Source organism: Schistocerca americana, chromosome X (assembly GCF_021461395.2).
Source record: "Schistocerca americana isolate TAMUIC-IGC-003095 chromosome X, iqSchAmer2.1, whole genome shotgun sequence".
NCBI lineage: Eukaryota > Metazoa > Arthropoda > Insecta > Orthoptera > Acrididae > Schistocerca > Schistocerca americana.
In genome coordinates this window covers 66,308,141-66,328,820 of record NC_060130.1, presented here as the reverse complement: position 1 = coordinate 66,328,820, position 20,680 = coordinate 66,308,141, and positions in this window count along the sequence as shown.

The window sequence follows — 20,680 nt, the reverse complement described above, 5'->3', positions numbered from 1 at the left end:
AGCTCCCGGCAGGAGTACTGTGAAAGTCTTTATGTCAACAGATATTAGCGTATCGCTTCAGGAGAATTGGCCAGAGTAAGCTTGTAGATGTGCCTGTTGTAAAATGGGGAGCGACAGCAAGGGGTAACTATGACTCTCTTAAGGTATCCAAATGCCTCGTCAACAGGCGAAATACATCGGCAAACTCGAGAAGCTCGCGGCAGGAGTACTGTGATATCCTTTAGGTTGACTGACAATGGCGTATCGCTTCAGGTGAACTGGCCAGAATAAGATTGAAAATGTGACTGTGGTAAAACGGGGAGCAACAGACAGGAGTAACTATGACTCTCTTAAGGTAGCCAAATGCCTCGTCAACAGGCGAAATACATTGGTAAACTGGAGGAGCCCCATGCAGGAGTACTGCGAAAGTCATAATGTCGAAGAATAATATCGTATCGTGTCTGGTGAAAGGGGCAGAGGAAAATTGTAAATGTGAATGTGGTTTAACGGAGAGACACTGGCAGGAGTAACTATAACTCTCTTAAGGTAGCCAAACGCCTCGTCAATAGGCGAAATACATCGGCAAAGTCGAAAAGCTCCCGGCAGGAGTACTGTGAAAGTCTTTATGTCAATAGATATTAGCGTATCGCTTCAGGAGAATTGGCCAGAGTAAGCTTGTAGATGTGCCTGTTGTAAAATGGGGAGCAACAGCAAGAGGTAACTATGACTCTCTTAAGGTATCCAAATGCCTCGTCAACAGGCGAAATACATCGGCAAACTCGAGAAGCTCGCGGCAGGAGTACTGTGATATCCTTTAGGTTGACTGACAATGGCGTATCGCTTCAGGTGAACTGGCCAGAATAAGATTGAAAATGTGACTGTGGTAAAACGGGGAGCAACAGACAGGAGTAACTATGACTCTCTTAAGGTAGCCAAATGCCTCGTCAACAGGCGAAATACATTGGTAAACTGGAGGAGCCCCATGCAGGAGTACTGCGAAAGTCATAATGTCGAAGAATAATATCGTATCGTGTCTGGTGAAAGGGGCAGAGGAAAATTGTAAATGTGAATGTGGTTTAACGGAGAGACACTGGCAGGAGTAACTATAACTCTCTTAAGGTAGCCAAACGCCTCGTCAATAGGCGAAATACATCGGCAAAGTCGAAAAGCTCCCGGCAGGAGTACTGTGAAAGTCTTTATGTCAATAGATATTAGCGTATCGCTTCAGGAGAATTGGCCAGAGTAAGCTTGTAGATGTGCCTGTTGTAAAATGGGGAGCAACAGCAAGAGGTAACTATGACTCTCTTAAGGTAACCAAATGCCTCGTCAAGTGGCGTATCGCTTCGGGTGAACTGGCCAGAATAAGATTGAAAATGTGACTGTGGTAAAACGGGGAGAAACAGACAGGATTAACTATGACTCTCTTAAGGTAGCCAAATGCCTCGTCAACAGGCGACATACATTGGTTAACTGGAGGAGCCCCTAGCAGGAGTACTGTGAAAGTCATAATGTCGAAGAATAATATCGTATCGTGTCTGGTGAAAGGGGCAGAGGAAAATTGTAAATGTGAATGTGGTTTAACGGAGAGACACTGGCAGGAGTAACTATAACTCTCTTAAGGTATCCAAATGCCTCGTCAATAGGCGAAATACATCGGCAAAGTCGAGAAGCTCCCGGCAGGAGTACTGTGAAAGTCTTTATGTCAACAGATATTAGCGTATCGCTTCAGGAGAATTGGCCAGAGTAAGCTTGTAGATGTGCCTGTTGTAAAATGGGGAGCGACAGCAAGGGGTAACTATGACTCTCTTAAGGTATCCAAATGCCTCGTCAACAGGCGAAATACATCGGCAAAGTCGAGAAGCTCCCGGCAGGAGTACTGTGATATTCTTTAGGTTGACTGACAATGGCGTATCGCTTCAGGTGAACTGGCCAGAATAAGATTGAAAATGTGACGGTGGTAAATCGGGGAGCAACAGACAGGAGTAACTATGACTCTCTTAAGGTAGCCAAATGCCTCGTCAACAGGCGAAACACATTGGTAAACTGGAGGAGCCCCATGCAGGAGTACTGCGAAAGTCATAATGTCGAAGAATAATATCGTATCGTGTCTGGTGAAAGGGGCAGAGGAAAATTGTAAATGTGAATGTGGTTTAACGGAGAGACACTGGCAGGAGTAACTATGACTCTCTTAGGGTAGCCAAACGCCTGGTCAATAGGCGAAATACATCGGCAAAGTCGAAAAGCTCCCGGCAGGAGTACTGTGAAAGTCTTTATGTCAATAGATATTAGCGTATCGCTTCAGGAGAATTGGCCAGAGTAAGCTTGTAGATGTGCCTGTTGTAAAATGGGGAGCAACAGCAAGAGGTAACTATGACTCTCTTAAGGTAACCAAATGCCTCGTCAACAGGCGAAATACATCGGCAAACTCGAGAGCTCCCAGCAGGAGTACTGTGAAATTCTTTAGGTTGACTGATAATGGCGTATCGCTTCAATTGAACTGGCCAGAATAAGATTGAAAATGTGACTGTGGTAAAACGGGGAGCAACTGACAGGAGTAACTATGACTCTCTTAAGGTAGCCAAATGGTTCGTCAACAGGCGAAATACATTGGAAAAACTGGAGGAACCCCTAGCATGAGTACTGTGAAAGTCATAATTTCGACAAATAATGGCGTATCGCGTCTGGTGAAAGCGGCAGAGGAAAATCGTAGATGTGACTGTGGTTTAACGGGGAGCAACTGACAGGAGTAACTATGACTCTCTTAAGGTAGCCAAATGCCTCGTCAAGTGGCGTATCGCTTCAGGTGAACTGGCCAGAATAAGATTGAGAATGTGACTGTGGTAAAACGGGGAGCAACTGACAGGAGTAACTATGACTCTCTTAAGGTAGCCAAATGCTTCGTCAACAGGCGAAATACATTGGTAAACTGGAGGAACCCCTAGCAGGAGTACTATGAAAGTCATAATTTCAACAAATAATGGCGTATCGCGGCTGGTGAAAGCGGCACAGGAAAATCGTAGATATGACTGTGGTTTAACGGGGAGCAACTGACAGGAGTAACTATGACTCTCTTAAGGTAGCCAAATGCCTCGTCAAGTGGCGTATCGCTTCGGGTGAACTGGCCAGAATAAGATTGAAAATGTGACTGTGGTAAAACGGGGAGAAACAGACAGGATTAACTATGACTCTCTTAAGGTAGCCAAATGCCTCGTCAACAGGCGACATACATTGGTTAACTGGAGGTGCCCCTAGCAGGAGTACTGTGAAAGTCATAATGTCGAAGAATAATATCGTATCGTGTCTGGTGAAAGGGGCAGAGGAAAATAGTAAATGTGAATGTGGTTTAACGGAGAGACACTGGCAGGAGTAACTATAACTCTCTTAAGGTATCCAAATGCCTCGTCAATAGGCGAAATACATCGGCAAAGTCGAGAAGCTCCCGGCAGGAGTACTGTGAAAGTCTTTATGTCAACAGATATTAGCGTATCGCTTCAGGAGAATTGGCCAGAGTAAGCTTGTAGATGTGCCTGTTGTAAAATGGGGAGCGACAGCAAGGGGTAACTATGACTCTCTTAAGGTATCCAAATGCCTCGTCAACAGGCGAAATACATCGGCAAACTCGAGAAGCTCCCGGCAGGAGTACTGTGATATTCTTTAGGTTGACTGACAATGGCGTATCGCTTCAGGTGAACTGGCCAGAATAAGATTGAAAATGTGACTGTGGTAAAACGGGGAGCAACAGACAGGAGTAACTATGACTCTCTTAAGGTAGCCAAATGCCTCGTCAACAGGCGAAATACATTGGTAAACTGGAGGAGCCCCTAGCAGAAGTACTTTGAAAGTCATGATGTCTACAAATAATGGCGTATCGCGTCTGGTGAAAGGGGCAGAGGAAAATGGTAGATGTGACTGTGGTTTAACGGAGAGACACGGGCAGGAGTAACTATGACTCTCTTAAGGTAGCCAAACGCCTCGTCAATAGGCGAAATACATCGGCAAAGTCGAAAAGCTCCCGGCAGGAGTACTGTGAAAGTCTTTATGTCAATAGATATTAGCGTATCGCTTCAGGAGAATTGGCCAGAGTAAGCTTGTAGATGTGGCTGTTGTAAAATGGGGAGCAACAGCAAGAGGTAACTATGACTCTCTTAAGGTAACCAAATGCCTCGTCAACAGGCGAAATTCATCGGCAAACTCGAGAGCTCCCGGCAGGAGTACTGTGAAATTCTTTAGGTTGACCGATAATGGCGTATCGCTTCAATTGAACTGGCCAGAATAAGATTGAAAATGTGACTGTGGTAAAACGGGGAGCAACTGACAGGAGTAACTATGACTCTCTTAAGGTAGCCAAATGCTTCGTCAACAGGCGAAATACATTGGTAAACTGGAGGAACCCCTAGCAGGAGTACTATGAAAGTCATAATTTCAACAAATAATGGCGTATCGCGGCTGGTGAAAGCGGCACAGGAAAATCGTAGATATGACTGTGGTTTAACGGGGAGCAACTGACAGGAGTAACTATGACTCTCTTAAGGTAGCCAAATGCCTCGTCAAGTGGCGTATCGCTTCGGGTGAACTGGCCAGAATAAGATTGAAAATGTGACTGTGGTAAAACGGGGAGAAACAGACAGGATTAACTATGACTCTCTTAAGGTAGCCAAATGCCTCGTCAACAGGCGACATAAATTGGTTAACTGGAGGAGCCCCTAGCAGGAGTACTGTGAAAGTCATAATGTCGAAGAATAATATCGTATCGTGTCTGGTGAAAGGGGCAGAGGAAAATTGTAAATGTGAATGTGGTTTAACGGAGAGACACTGGCAGGAGTAACTATAACTCTCTTAAGGTATCCAAATGCCTCGTCAATAGGCGAAATACATCGGCAAAGTCGAGAAGCTCCCGGCAGGAGTACTGTGAAAGTCTTTATGTCAACAGATATTAGCGTATCGCTTCAGGAGAATTGGCCAGAGTAAGCTTGTAGATGTGCCTGTTGTAAAATGGGGAGCGACAGCAAGGGGTAACTATGACTCTCTTAAGGTATCCAAATGCCTCGTCAACAGGCGAAATACATCGGCAAACTCGAGAAGCTCCCGGCAGGAGTACTGTGATATTCTTTAGGTTGACTGACAATGGCGTATCGCTTCAGGTGAACTGGCCAGAATAAGATTGAAAATGTGACGGTGGTAAATCGGGGAGCAACAGACAGGAGTAACTATGACTCTCTTAAGGTAGCCAAATGCCTCGTCAACAGGCGAAATACATTGGTAAACTGGAGGAGCCCCATGCAGGAGTACTGCGAAAGTCATAATGTCGAAGAATAATATCGTATCGTGTCTGGTGAAAGGGGCAGAGGAAAATTGTAAATGTGAATGTGGTTTAACGGAGAGACACTGGCAGGAGTAACTATGACTCTCTTAAGGTAGCCAAACGCCTCGTCAATAGGCGAAATACATCGGCAAAGTCGAAAAGCTCCCGGCAGGAGTACTGTGAAAGTCTTTATGTCAATAGATATTAGCGTATCGCTTCAGGAGAATTGGCCAGAGTAAGCTTGTAGATGTGCCTGTTGTAAAATGGGGAGCAACAGCAAGAGGTAACTTTGACTCTCTTAAGGTAACCAAATGCCTCGTCAACAGGCGAAATACATCGGCAAACTCGAGAGCTCCCGGCAGGAGTACTGTGAAATTCTTTAGGTTGACCGATAATGGCGTATCGCTTCAATTGAACTGGCCAGAATAAGATTGAAAATGTGACTGTGGTAAAACGGGGAGCAACTGACAGGAGTAACTATGACTCTCTTAAGGTAGCCAAATGGTTCGTCAACAGGCGAAATACATTGGAAAAACTGGAGGAACCCCTAGCATGGGTACTGTGAAAGTCATAATTTCGACAAATAATGGCGTATCGCGTCTGGTGAAAGCGGCAGAGGAAAATCGTAGATGTGACTGTGGTTTAACGGGGAGCAACTGACAGGAGTAACTATGACTCTCTTAAGGTAGCCAAATGCCTCGTCAAGTGGCGTATCGCTTCAGGTGAACTGGCCAGAATAAGATAGAGAATGTGACTGTGGTAAAACGGGGAGCAACTGACAGGAGTAACTATGACTCTCTTAAGGTAGCCAAATGCTTCGTCAACAGGCGAAATACATTGGAAAACTGGAGGAACCCCTAGCAGGAGTACTATGAAAGTCATAATTTCAACAAATAATGGCGTATCGCGGCTGGTGAAAGCGGCACAGGAAAATCGTAGATATGACTGTGGTTTAACGGGGAGCAACTGACAGGAGTAACTATGACTCTCTTAAGGTAGCCAAATGCCTCGTCAACAGGCGACATACATTGGTTAACTGGAGGTGCCCCTAGCAGGAGTACTGTGAAAGTCATAATGTCGAAGAATAATATCGTATCGTGTCTGGTGAAAGGGGCAGAGGAAAATTGTAAATGTGAATGTGGTTTAACGGAGAGACACTGGCAGGAGTAACTATAACTCTCTTAAGGTATCCAAATGCCTCGTCAATAGGCGAAATACATCGGCAAAGTCGAGAAGCTCCCGGCAGGAGTACTGTGAAAGTCTTTATGTCAACAGATATTAGCGTATCGCTTCAGGAGAATTGGCCAGAGTAAGCTTGTAGATGTGCCTGTTGTAAAATGGGGAGCGACAGCAAGGGGTAACTATGACTCTCTTAAGGTATCCAAATGCCTCGTCAACAGGCGAAATACATCGGCAAACTCGAGAAGCTCCCGGCAGGAGTACTGTGATATTCTTTAGGTTGACTGACAATGGCGTATCGCTTCAGGTGAACTGGCCAGAATAAGATTGAAAATGTGACTGTGGTAAAACGGGGAGCAACAGACAGGAGTAACTATGACTCTCTTAAGGTAGCCAAATGCCTCGTCAACAGGCGAAATACATTGGTAAACTGGAGGAGCCCCTAGCAGAAGTACTTTGAAAGTCATGATGTCTACAAATAATGGCGTATCGCGTCTGGTGAAAGGGGCAGAGGAAAATGGTAGATGTGACTGTGGTTTAACGGAGAGACACGGGCAGGAGTAACTATGACTCTCTTAAGGTAGCCAAACGCCTCGTCAATAGGCGAATTACATCGGCAAAGTCGAAAAGCTCCCGGCAGGAGTACTGTGAAAGTCTTTATGTCAATAGATATTAGCGTATCGCTTCAGGAGAATTGGCCAGAGTAAGCTTGTAGATGTGGCTGTTGTAAAATGGGGAGCAACAGCAAGAGGTAACTATGACTCTCTTAAGGTAACCAAATGCCTCGTCAACAGGCGAAATACATCGGCAAACTCGAGAGCTCCCGGCAGGAGTACTGTGAAATTCTTTAGGTTGACCGATAATGGCGTATCGCTTCAATTGAACTGGCCAGAATAAGATTGAAAATGTGACTGTGGTAAAACGGGGAGCAACTGACAGGAGTAACTATGACTCTCTTAAGGTAGCCAAATGCTTCGTCAACAGGCGAAATACATTGGTAAACTGGAGGAACCCCTAGCAGGAGTACTATGAAAGTCATAATTTCAACAAATAATGGCGTATCGCGGCTGGTGAAAGCGGCACAGGAAAATCGTAGATATGACTGTGGTTTAACGGGGAGCAACTGACAGGAGTAACTATGACTCTCTTAAGGTAGCCAAATGCCTCGTCAAGTGGCGTATCGCTTCGGGTGAACTGGCCAGAATAAGATTGAAAATGTGACTGTGGTAAAACGGGGAGAAACAGACAGGATTAACTATGACTCTCTTAAGGTAGCCAAATGCCTCGTCAACAGGCGACATAAATTGGTTAACTGGAGGAGCCCCTAGCAGGAGTACTGTGAAAGTCATAATGTCGAAGAATAATATCGTATCGTGTCTGGTGAAAGGGGCAGAGGAAAATTGTAAATGTGAATGTGGTTTAACGGAGAGACACTGGCAGGAGTAACTATAACTCTCTTAAGGTATCCAAATGCCTCGTCAATAGGCGAAATACATCGGCAAAGTCGAGAAGCTCCCGGCAGGAGTACTGTGAAAGTCTTTATGTCAACAGATATTAGCGTATCGCTTCAGGAGAATTGGCCAGAGTAAGCTTGTAGATGTGCCTGTTGTAAAATGGGGAGCGACAGCAAGGGGTAACTATGACTCTCTTAAGGTATCCAAATGCCTCGTCAACAGGCGAAATACATCGGCAAACTCGAGAAGCTCCCGGCAGGAGTACTGTGATATTCTTTAGGTTGACTGACAATGGCGTATCGCTTCAGGTGAACTGGCCAGAATAAGATTGAAAATGTGACGGTGGTAAATCGGGGAGCAACAGACAGGAGTAACTATGACTCTCTTAAGGTAGCCAAATGCCTCGTCAACAGGCGAAACACATTGGTAAACTGGAGGAGCCCCATGCAGGAGTACTGCGAAAGTCATAATGTCGAAGAATAATATCGTATCGTGTCTGGTGAAAGGGGCAGAGGAAAATTGTAAATGTGAATGTGGTTTAACGGAGAGACACTGGCAGGAGTAACTATGACTCTCTTAAGGTAGCCAAACGCCTCGTCAATAGGCGAAATACATCGGCAAAGTCGAAAAGCTCCCGGCAGGAGTACTGTGAAAGTCTTTATGTCAATAGATATTAGCGTATCGCTTCAGGAGAATTGGCCAGAGTAAGTTTGTAGATGTGCCTGTTGTAAAATGGGGAGCAACAGCAAGAGGTAACTATGACTCTCTTAAGGTAGCCAAATGGTTCGTCAACAGGCGAAATACATTGGAAAAACTGGAGGAACCCCTAGCATGGGTACTGTGAAAGTCATAATTTCGACAAATAATGGCGTATCGCGTCTGGTGAAAGCGGCAGAGGAAAATCGTAGATGTGACTGTGGTTTAACGGGGAGCAACTGACAGGAGTAACTATGACTCTCTTAAGGTAGCCAAATGCCTCGTCAAGTGGCGTATCGCTTCAGGTGAACTGGCCAGAATAAGATAGAGAATGTGACTGTGGTAAAACGGGGAGCAACTGACAGGAGTAACTATGACTCTCTTAAGGTAGCCAAATGCTTCGTCAACAGGCGAAATACATTGGTAAACTGGAGGAACCCCTAGCAGGAGTACTATGAAAGTCATAATTTCAACAAATAATGGCGTATCGCGGCTGGTGAAAGCGGCACAGGAAAATCGTAGATATGACTGTGGTTTAACGGGGAGCAACTGACAGGAGTAACTATGACTCTCTTAAGGTAGCCAAATGCCTCGTCAAGTGGCGTATCGCTTCGGGTGAACTGGCCAGAATAAGATTGAAAATGTGACTGTGGTAAAACGGGGAGAAACAGACAGGATTAACTATGACTCTCTTAAGGTAGCCAAATGCCTCGTCAACAGGCGACATACATTGGTTAACTGGAGGAGCCCCTAGCAGGAGTACTGTGAAAGTCATAATGTCGAAGAATAATATCGTATCGTGTCTGGTGAAAGGGGCAGAGGAAAATTGTAAATGTGAATGTGGTTTAACGGAGAGACACTGGCAGGAGTAACTATAACTCTCTTAAGGTATCCAAATGCCTCGTCAATAGGCGAAATACATCGGCAAAGTCGAGAAGCTCCCGGCAGGAGTACTGTGAAAGTCTTTATGTCAACAGATATTAGCGTATCGCTTCAGGAGAATTGGCCAGAGTAAGCTTGTAGATGTGCCTGTTGTAAAATGGGGAGCGACAGCAAGGGGTAACTATGACTCTCTTAAGGTATCCAAATGCCTCGTCAACAGGCGAAATACATCGGCAAACTCGAGAAGCTCCCGGCAGGAGTACTGTGATATTCTTTAGGTTGACTGACAATGGCGTATCGCTTCAGGTGAACTGGCCAGAATAAGATTGAAAATGTGACTGTGGTAAAACGGGGAGCAACAGACAGGAGTAACTATGACTCTCTTAAGGTAGCCAAATGCCTCGTCAACAGGCGAAATACATTGGTAAACTGGAGGAGCCCCTAGCAGAAGTACTTTGAAAGTCATGATGTCTACAAATAATGGCGTATCGCGTCTGGTGAAAGGGGCAGACGAAAATGGTAGATGTGACTGTGGTTTAACGGAGAGACACTGGCAGGAGTAACTATGACTCTCTTAAGGTAGCCAAACGCCTCGTCAATAGGCGAAATACATCGGCAAAGTCGAAAAGCTCCCGGCAGGAGTACTGTGAAAGTCTTTATGTCAATAGATATTAGCGTATCGCTTCAGGAGAATTGGCCAGAGTAAGCTTGTAGATGTGGCTGTTGTAAAATGGGGAGCAACAGCAAGAGGTAACTATGACTCTCTTAAGGAAACCAAATGCCTCGTCAACAGGCGAAATACATCGGCAAACTCGAGAGCTCCCGGCAGGAGTACTGTGAAATTCTTTAGGTTGACCGATAATGGCGTATCGCTTCAATTGAACTGGCCAGAATAAGATTGAAAATGTGACTGTGGTAAAACGGGGAGCAACTGACAGGAGTAACTATGACTCTCTTAAGGTAGCCAAATGGTTCGTCAACAGGCGAAATACATTGGAAAAACTGGAGGAACCCCTAGCATGAGTACTGTGAAAGTCATAATTTCGACAAATAATGGCGTATCGCGTCTGGTGAAAGCGGCAGAGGAAAATCGTAGATGTGACTGTGGTTTAACGGGGAGCAACTGACAGGAGTAACTATGACTCTCTTAAGGTAGCCAAATGCCTCGTCAAGTGGCGTATCGCTTCAGGTGAACTGGCCAGAATAAGATTGAAAATGTGACTGTGGTAAAACGGGGAGCAACTGACAGGAGTAACTATGACTCACTTAAGGTAGCCAAATGCTTCGTCAACAGGCGAAATACATTGGTAAACTGGAGGAACCCCTAGCAGGAGTACTATGAAAGTCATAATTTCAACAAATAATGGCGTATCGCGGCTGGTGAAAGCGGCACAGGAAAATCGTAGATATGACTGTGGTTTAACGGGGAGCAACTGACAGGAGTAACTATGACTCTCTTAAGGTAGCCAAATGCCTCGTCAAGTGGCGTATCGCTTCGGGTGAACTGGCCAGAATAAGATTGAAAATGTGACTGTGGTAAAACGGGGAGAAACAGACAGGATTAACTACGACTCTCTTAAGGTAGCCAAATGCCTCGTCAACAGGCGGCATACATTGGTTAACTGGAGGAGCCCCTAGCAGGAGTACTGTGAAAGTCATAATGTCGAAGAATAATATCGTATCGTGTCTGATGAAAGGGGCAGAGGAAAATTGTAAATGTGAATGTGGTTTAACGGAGAGACACTGGCAGGAGTAACTATAACTCTCTTAAGGTATCCAAATGCCTCGTCAATAGGCGAAATACATCGGCAAAGTCGAGAAGCTCCCGGCAGGAGTACTGTGAAAGTCTTTATGTCAACAGATATTAGCGTATCGCTTCAGGAGAATTGGCCAGAGTAAGCTTGTAGATGTGCCTGTTGTAAAATGGGGAGCGACAGCAAGGGGAAACTATGACTCTCTTAAGGTATCCAAATGCCTCGTCAACAGGCGAAATACATCGGCAAACTCGAGAAGCTCCCGGCAGGAGTACTGTGATATTCTTTAGGTTGACTGACAATGGCGTATCGCTTCAGGTGAACTGGCCAGAATAAGATTGAAAATGTGACGGTGGTAAATCGGGGAGCAACAGACAGGAGTAACTATGACTCTCTTAAGGTAGCCAAATGCCTCGTCAACAGGCGAAATACATTGGTAAACTGGAGGAGCCCCATGCAGGAGTACTGCGAAAGTCATAATGTCGAAGAATAATATCGTATCGTGTCTGGTGAAAGGGGCAGAGGAAAATTGTAAATGTGAATGTGGTTTAACGGAGAGACACTGGCAGGAGTAACTATGACTCTCTTAAGGTAGCCAAACGCCTCGTCAATAGGCGAAATACATCGGCAAAGTCGAAAAGCTCCCGGCAGGAGTACTGTGAAAGTCTTTATGTCAATAGATATTAGCGTATCGCTTCAGGAGAATTGGCCAGAGTAAGCTTGTAGATGTGCCTGTTGTAAAATGGGGAGCAACAGCAAGAGGTAACTATGACTCTCTTAAGGTAACCAAATGCCTCGTCAACAGGCGAAATACATCGGCAAACTCGAGAGCTCCCGGCAGGAGTACTGTGAAATCCTTTAGGTTGACCGATAATGGCGTATCGCTTCAATTGAACTGGCCAGAATAAGATTGAAAATGTGACTGTGGTAAAACGGGGAGCAACTGACAGGAGTAACTATGACTCTCTTAAGGTAGCCAAATGCTTCGTCAACAGGCGAAATACATTGGAAAAACTGGAGGAACCCCTAGCATGAGTACTGTGAAAGTCATAATTTCGACAAATAATGGCGTATCGCGTCTGGTGAAAGCGGCAGAGGAAAATCGTAGATGTGACTGTGGTTTAACGGGGAGCAACTGACAGGAGTAACTATGACTCTCTTAAGGTAGCCAAATGCCTCGTCAAGTGGCGTATCGCTTCAGGTGAACTGGCCAGAATAAGATTGAAAATGTGACTGTGGTAAAACGGGGAGCAACTGACAGGAGTAACTATGACTCTCTTAAGGTAGCCAAATGCTTCGTCAACAGGCGAAATACATTGGTAAACTGGAGGAACCCCTAGCAGGAGTACTATGAAAGTCATAATTTCAACAAATAATGGCGTATCGCGGCTGGTGAAAGCGGCACAGGAAAATCGTAGATATGACTGTGGTTTAACGGGGAGCAACTGACAGGAGTAACTATGACTCTCTTAAGGTAGCCAAATGCCTCGTCAAGTGGCGTATCGCTTCGGGTGAACTGGCCAGAATAAGATTGAAAATGTGACTGTGGTAAAACGGGGAGAAACAGACAGGATTAACTATGACTCTCTTAAGGTAGCCAAATGCCTCGTCAACAGGCGACATACATTGGTTAACTGGAGGAGCCCCTAGCAGGAGTACTGTGAAAGTCATAATGTCGAAGAATAATATCGTATCGTGTCTGGTGAAAGGGGCAGAGGAAAATTGTAAATGTGAATGTGGTTTAACGGAGAGACACTGGCAGGAGTAACTATAACTCTCTTAAGGTATCCAAATGCCTCGTCAATAGGCGAAATACATCGGCAAAGTCGAGAAGCTCCCGGCAGGAGTACTGTGAAAGTCTTTATGTCAACAGATATTAGCGTATCGCTTCAGGAGAATTGGCCAGAGTAAGCTTGTAGATGTGCCTGTTGTAAAATGGGGAGCGACAGCAAGGGGTAACTATGACTCTCTTAAGGTATCCAAATGCCTCGTCAACAGGCGAAATACATCGGCAAACTCGAGAAGCTCCCGGCAGGAGTACTGTGATATTCTTTAGGTTGACTGACAATGGCGTATCGCTTCAGGTGAACTGGCCAGAATAAGATTGAAAATGTGACGGTGGTAAATCGGGGAGCAACAGACAGGAGTAACTATGACTCTCTTAAGGTAGCCAAATGCCTCGTCAACAGGCGAAATACATTGGTAAACTGGAGGAGCCCCATGCAGGAGTACTGCGAAAGTCATAATGTCGAAGAATAATATCGTATCGTGTCTGGTGAAAGGGGCAGAGGAAAATTGTAAATGTGAATGTGGTTTAACGGAGAGACACTGGCAGGAGTAACTATGACTCTCTTAAGGTAGCCAAACGCCTCGTCAATAGGCGAAATACATCGGCAAAGTCGAAAAGCTCCCGGCAGGAGTACTGTGAAAGTCTTTATGTCAATAGATATTAGCGTATCGCTTCAGGAGAATTGGCCAGAGTAAGCTTGTAGATGTGCCTGTTGTAAAATGGGGAGCAACAGCAAGAGGTAACTATGACTCTCTTAAGGTAACCAAATGCCTCGTCAACAGGCGAAATACATCGGCAAACTCGAGAGCTCCCGGCAGGAGTACTGTGAAATTCTTTAGGTTGACCGATAATGGCGTATCGCTTCAATTGAACTGGCCAGAATAAGATTGAAAATGTGACTGTGGTAAAACGGGGAGCAACTGACAGGAGTAACTATGACTCTCTTAAGGTAGCCAAATGCTTCGTCAACAGGCGAAATACATTGGAAAAACTGGAGGAACCCCTAGCATGAGTACTGTGAAAGTCATAATTTCGACAAATAATGGCGTATCGCGTCTGGTGAAAGCGGCAGAGGAAAATCGTAGATGTGACTGTGGTTTAACGGGGAGCAACTGACAGGAGTAACTATGACTCTCTTAAGGTAGCCAAATGCCTCGTCAAGTGGCGTATCGCTTCAGGTGAACTGGCCAGAATAAGATTGAAAATGTGACTGTGGTAAAACGGGGAGCAACTGACAGGAGTAACTATGACTCTCTTAAGGTAGCCAAATGCTTCGTCAACAGGCGAAATACATTGGTAAACTGGAGGAACCCCTAGCAGGAGTACTATGAAAGTCATAATTTCAACAAATAATGGCGTATCGCGGCTGGTGAAAGCGGCACAGGAAAATCGTAGATATGACTGTGGTTTAACGGGGAGCAACTGACAGGAGTAACTATGACTCTCTTAAGGTAGCCAAATGCCTCGTCAAGTGGCGTATCGCTTCGGGTGAACTGGCCAGAATAAGATTGAAAATGTGACTGTGGTAAAACGGGGAGAAACAGACAGGATTAACTATGACTCTCTTAAGGTAGCCAAATGCCTCGTCAACAGGCGACATACATTGGTTAACTGGAGGAGCCCCTAGCAGGAGTACTGTGAAAGTCATAATGTCGAAGAATAATATCGTATCGTGTCTGGTGAAAGGGGCAGAGGAAAATTGTAAATGTGAATGTGGTTTAACGGAGAGACACTGGCAGGAGTATCTATAACTCTCTTAAGGTATCCAAATGCCTCGTCAATAGGCGAAATACATCGGCAAAGTCGAGAAGCTCCCGGCAGGAGTACTGTGAAAGTCTTTATGTCAACAGATATTAGCGTATCGCTTCAGGAGAATTGGCCAGAGTAAGCTTGTAGATGTGCCTGTTGTAAAATGGGGAGCGACAGCAAGGGGTAACTATGACTCTCTTAAGGTATCCAAATGCCTCGTCAACAGGCGAAATACATCGGCAAACTCGAGAAGCTCCCGGCAGGAGTACTGTGATATTCTTTAGGTTGACTGACAATGGCGTATCGCTTCAGGTGAACTGGCCAGAATAAGATTGAAAATGTGACGGTGGTAAATCGGGGAGCAACAGACAGGAGTAACTATGACTCTCTTAAGGTAGCCAAATGCCTCGTCAACAGGCGAAATACATTGGTAAACTGGAGGAGCCCCATGCAGGAGTACTGCGAAAGTCATAATGTCGAAGAATAATATCGTATCGTGTCTGGTGAAAGGGGCAGAGGAAAATTGTAAATGTGAATGTGGTTTAACGGAGAGACACTGGCAGGAGTAACTATGACTCTCTTAAGGTAGCCAAACGCCTCGTCAATAGGCGAAATACATCGGCAAAGTCGAAAAGCTCCCGGCAGGAGTACTGTGAAAGTCTTTATGTCAATAGATATTAGCGTATCGCTTCAGGAGAATTGGCCAGAGTAAGCTTGTAGATGTGCCTGTTGTAAAATGGGGAGCAACAGCAAGAGGTAACTATGACTCTCTTAAGGTAACCAAATGCCTCGTCAACAGGCGAAATACATCGGCAAACTCGAGAGCTCCCGGCAGGAGTACTGTGAAATTCTTTAGGTTGACCGATAATGGCGTATCGCTTCAATTGAACTGGCCAGAATAAGATTGAAAATGTGACTGTGGTAAAACGGGGAGCAACTGACAGGAGTAACTATGACTCTCTTAAGGTAGCCAAATGCTTCGTCAACAGGCGAAATACATTGGAAAAACTGGAGGAACCCCTAGCATGAGTACTGTGAAAGTCATAATTTCGACAAATAATGGCGTATCGCGTCTGGTGAAAGCGGCAGAGGAAAATCGTAGATGTGACTGTGGTTTAACGGGGAGCAACTGACAGGAGTAACTATGACTCTCTTAAGGTAGCCAAATGCCTCGTCAAGTGGCGTATCGCTTCAGGTGAACTGGCCAGAATAAGATTGAAAATGTGACTGTGGTAAAACGGGGAGCAACTGACAGGAGTAACTATGACTCTCTTAAGGTAGCCAAATGCTTCGTCAACAGGCGAAATACATTGGTAAACTGGAGGAACCCCTAGCAGGAGTACTATGAAAGTCATAATTTCAACAAATAATGGCGTATCGCGGCTGGTGAAAGCGGCACAGGAAAATCGTAGATATGACTGTGGTTTAACGGGGAGCAACTGACAGGAGTAACTATGACTCTCTTAAGGTAGCCAAATGCCTCGTCAAGTGGCGTATCGCTTCGGGTGAACTGGCCAGAATAAGATTGAAAATGTGACTGTGGTAAAACGGGGAGAAACAGACAGGATTAACTATGACTCTCTTAAGGTAGCCAAATGCCTCGTCAACAGGCGACATACATTGGTTAACTGGAGGAGCCCCTAGCAGGAGTACTGTGAAAGTCATAATGTCGAAGAATAATATCGTATCGTGTCTGGTGAAAGGGGCAGAGGAAAATTGTAAATGTGAATGTGGTTTAACGGAGAGACACTGGCAGGAGTAACTATAACTCTCTTAAGGTATCCAAATGCCTCGTCAATAGGCGAAATACATCGGCAAAGTCGAGAAGCTCCCGGCAGGAGTACTGTGAAAGTCTTTATGTCAACAGATATTAGCGTATCGCTTCAGGAGAATTGGCCAGAGTAAGCTTGTAGATGTGCCTGTTGTAAAATGGGGAGCGACAGCAAGGGGTAACTATGACTCTCTTAAGGTATCCAAATGCCTCGTCAACAGGCGAAATACATCGGCAAACTCGAGAAGCTCCCGGCAGGAGTACTGTGATATTCTTTAGGTTGACTGACAATGGCGTATCGCTTCAGGTGAACTGGCCAGAATAAGATTGAAAATGTGACGGTGGTAAATCGGGGAGCAACAGACAGGAGTAACTATGACTCTCTTAAGGTAGCCAAATGCCTCGTCAACAGGCGAAATACATTGGTAAACTGGAGGAGCCCCATGCAGGAGTACTGCGAAAGTCATAATGTCGAAGAATAATATCGTATCGTGTCTGGTGAAAGGGGCAGAGGAAAATTGTAAATGTGAATGTGGTTTAACGGAGAGACACTGGCAGGAGTAACTATGACTCTCTTAAGGTAGCCAAACGCCTCGTCAATAGGCGAAATACATCGGCAAAGTCGAAAAGCTCCCGGCAGGAGTACTGTGAAAGTCTTTATGTCAATAGATATTAGCGTATCGCTTCAGGAGAATTGGCCAGAGTAAGCTTGTAGATGTGCCTGTTGTAAAATGGGGAGCAACAGCAAGAGGTAACTATGACTCTCTTAAGGTAACCAAATGCCTCGTCAACAGGCGAAATACATCGGCAAACTCGAGAGCTCCCGGCAGGAGTACTGTGAAATTCTTTAGGTTGACCGATAATGGCGTATCGCTTCAATTGAACTGGCCAGAATAAGATTGAAAATGTGACTGTGGTAAAACGGGGAGCAACTGACAGGAGTAACTATGACTCTCTTAAGGTAGCCAAATGCTTCGTCAACAGGCGAAATACATTGGAAAAACTGGAGGAACCCCTAGCATGAGTACTGTGAAAGTCATAATTTCGACAAATAATGGCGTATCGCGTCTGGTGAAAGCGGCAGAGGAAAATCGTAGATGTGACTGTGGTTTAACGGGGAGCAACTGACAGGAGTAACTATGACTCTCTTAAGGTAGCCAAATGCCTCGTCAAGTGGCGTATCGCTTCAGGTGAACTGGCCAGAATAAGATTGAAAATGTGACTGTGGTAAAACGGGGAGCAACTGACAGGAGTAACTATGACTCTCTTAAGGTAGCCAAATGCTTCGTCAACAGGCGAAATACATTGGTAAACTGGAGGAACCCCTAGCAGGAGTACTATGAAAGTCATAATTTCAACAAATAATGGCGTATCGCGGCTGGTGAAAGCGGCACAGGAAAATCGTAGATATGACTGTGGTTTAACGGGGAGCAACTGACAGGAGTAACTATGACTCTCTTAAGGTAGCCAAATGCCTCGTCAAGTGGCGTATCGCTTCGGGTGAACTGGCCAGAATAAGATTGAAAATGTGACTGTGGTAAAACGGGGAGAAACAGACAGGATTAACTATGACTCTCTTAAGGTAGCCAAATGCCTCGTCAACAGGCGACATACATTGGTTAACTGGAGGAGCCCCTAGCAGGAGTACTGTGAAAGTCATAATGTCGAAGAATAATATCGTATCGTGTCTGGTGAAAGGGGCAGAGGAAAATTGTAAATGTGAATGTGGTTTAACGGAGAGACACTGGCAGGAGTATCTATAACTCTCTTAAGGTATCCAAATGCCTCGTCAATAGGCGAAATACATCGGCAAAGTCGAGAAGCTCCCGGCAGGAGTACTGTGAAAGTCTTTATGTCAACAGATATTAGCGTATCGCTTCAGGAGAATTGGCCAGAGTAAGCTTGTAGATGTGCCTGTTGTAAAATGGGGAGCGACAGCAAGGGGTAACTATGACTCTCTTAAGGTATCCAAATGCCTCGTCAACAGGCGAAATACATCGGCAAACTCGAGAAGCTCCCGGCAGGAGTACTGTGATATTCTTTAGGTTGACTGACAATGGCGTATCGCTTCAGGTGAACTGGCCAGAATAAGATTGAAAATGTGACGGTGGTAAATCGGGGAGCAACAGACAGGAGTAACTATGACTCTCTTAAGGTAGCCAAATGCCTCGTCAACAGGCGAAATACATTGGTAAACTGGAGGAGCCCCATGCAGGAGTACTGCGAAAGTCATAATGTCGAAGAATAATATCGTATCGTGTCTGGTGAAAGGGGCAGAGGAAAATTGTAAATGTGAATGTGGTTTAACGGAGAGACACTGGCAGGAGTAACTATGACTCTCTTAAGGTAGCCAAACGCCTCGTCAATAGGCGAAATACATCGGCAAAGTCGAAAAGCTCCCGGCAGGAGTACTGTGAAAGTCTTTATGTCAATAGATATTAGCGTATCGCTTCAGGAGAATTGGCCAGAGTAAGCTTGTAGATGTGCCTGTTGTAAAATGGGGAGCAACAGCAAGAGGTAACTATGACTCTCTTAAGGTAACCAAATGCCTCGTCAACAGGCGAAATACATCGGCAAACTCGAGAGCTCCCGGCAGGAGTACTGTGAAATTCTTTAGGTTGACCGATAATGGCGTATCGCTTCAATTGAACTGGCCAGAATAAGATTGAAAATGTGACTGTGGTAAAACGGGGAGCAACTGACAGGAGTAACTATGACTCTCTTAAGGTAGCCAAATGCTTCGTCAACAGGCGAAATACATTGGAAAAACTGGAGGAACCCCTAGCATGAGTACTGTGAAAGTCATAATTTCGACAAATAATGGCGTATCGCGTCTGGTGAAAGCGGCAGAGGAAAATCGTAGATGTGACTGTGGTTTAACGGGGAGCAACTGACAGGAGTAACTATGACTCTCTTAAGGTAGCCAAATGCCTCGTCAAGTGGCGTATCGCTTCAGGTGAACTGGCCAGAATAAGATTGAAAATGTGACTGTGGTAAAACGGGGAGCAACTGACAGGAGTAACTATGACTCTCTTAAGGTAGCCAAATGCTTCGTCAACAGGCGAAATACATTGGTAAACTGGAGGAACCCCTAGCAGGAGTACTATGAAAGTCATAATTTCAACAAATAATGGCGTATCGCGGCTGGTGAAAGCGGCACAGGAAAATCGTAGATATGACTGTGGTTTAACGGGGAGCAACTGACAGGAGTAACTATGACTCTCTTAAGGTAGCCAAATGCCTCGTCAAGTGGCGTATCGCTTCGGGTGAACTGGCCAGAATAAGATTGAAAATGTGACTGTGGTAAAACGGGGAGAAACAGACAGGATTAACTATGACTCTCTTAAGGTAGCCAAATGCCTCGTCAACAGGCGACATACATTGGTTAACTGGAGGAGCCCCTAGCAGGAGTACTGTGAAAGTCATAATGTCGAAGAATAATATCGTATCGTGTCTGGTGAAAGGGGCAGAGGAAAATTGTAAATGTGAATGTGGTTTAACGGAGAGACACTGGCAGGAGTAACTATAACTCTCTTAAGGTATCCAAATGCCTCGTCAATAGGCGAAATACATCGGCAAAGTCGAGAAGCTCCCGGCAGGAGTACTGTGAAAGTCTTTATGTCAACAGATATTAGCGTATCGCTTCAGGAGAATTGGCCAGAGTAAGCTTGTAGATGTGCCTGTTGTAAAATGGGGAGCGACAGCAAGGGGTAACTATGACTCTCTTAAGGTATCCAAATGCCTCGTCAACAGGCGAAATACATCGGCAAACTCGAGAAGCTCCCGGCAGGAGTACTGTGATATTCTTTAGGTTGACTGACAATGGCGTATCGCTTCAGGTGAACTGGCCAGAATAAGATTGAAAATGTGACGGTGGTAAATCGGGGAGCAACAGACAGGAGTAACTATGACTCTCTTAAGGTAGCCAAATGCCTCGTCAACAGGCGAAATACATTGGTAAACTGGAGGAGCCCCATGCAGGAGTACTGCGAAAGTCATAATGTCGAAGAATAATATCGTATCGTGTCTGGTGAAAGGGGCAGAGGAAAATTGTAAATGTGAATGTGGTTTAACGGAGAGACACTGGCAGGAGTAACTATGACTCTCTTAAGGTAGCCAAACGCC